The sequence below is a fragment of the Schistocerca americana genome, chromosome 7 (genome assembly GCF_021461395.2).
Source record: "Schistocerca americana isolate TAMUIC-IGC-003095 chromosome 7, iqSchAmer2.1, whole genome shotgun sequence".
NCBI lineage: Eukaryota > Metazoa > Arthropoda > Insecta > Orthoptera > Acrididae > Schistocerca > Schistocerca americana.
In genome coordinates, this window is record NC_060125.1 from 90,537,214 (window position 1) to 90,538,174 (window position 961).

The window sequence follows — 961 nt, forward strand, 5'->3', positions numbered from 1 at the left end:
TCGTAGACTAAATTTTTTTTACAGAATCTGACTTACTAGCTCAAATTGGTATTCGTTACGTAATTAAGGACGATAGTCTACAGTCATCAGTGGGAAGAAAGCGTAATATTCGGCATAATAAGAAGCACCCTATGATACGCTGCTTTTTAATGTTCCAAAGGATAGGTGTATCTGTACCAAAACGTAGATTACCCCCAAAACGCAAGAGGATGCTTCAAAGAGTTTATACTTAGGTTCATTTACTCTCCACAATTCATGCAGGAACACAGTCCTAAAGACTGGAATTCTACAGCGAGGAGGTGACCCTACGAACTACACGTAAGGAAGCGGTAGGGAACTGTCTGGGAAGTGGAAAGGTACTGGAACTTCAAATAAAGTATATTTAAGTTTATTAAAAGAATAAAAAAATTTACAACGAGAAAAATATACTCTTCGGCGGTTGTTCATCAGAGACAACGATGTCGTCAGGAATGGCCCATGGAAGTATGATAGGACCGCCATTATTTTCTATAGAGCTAAATGATATGACGGGAAGGTGTCATCGTTGAGTGACTGTAGAAGGACACAAGATGAGTTAGACAAAATTTCTAGTTGGTGCGATGAATGGAAAATAGCTTTAAGCTTAGAAGAATGTACGTTAATGCGGGTGAGTAGGAAGAACAACCCGTAACGCTCGAATTCAGCATTAGTATTATGTTGCCTGACGTAGTCACGCCGTTGAAATAATTGGGCGTAAAGTTGCAAAGCGATATGAAATGGAACAAGCCTATAAAGATTCTGGTAGGGAAGACGAATGGTCGACTTCGGTTGTTGGGAGAATTTTTCGAAAGTGTAGTTCATCTGTAAAGGAGACCGCACGTAGGAATCTAGTGCGACCCATTGTTCAGTCCTGTGTCTTGGGTTTCCACCAAGTCGGATTAAAGAAAGACTTCGAAGTAATTCAGAGATATGCTGCTAGAGG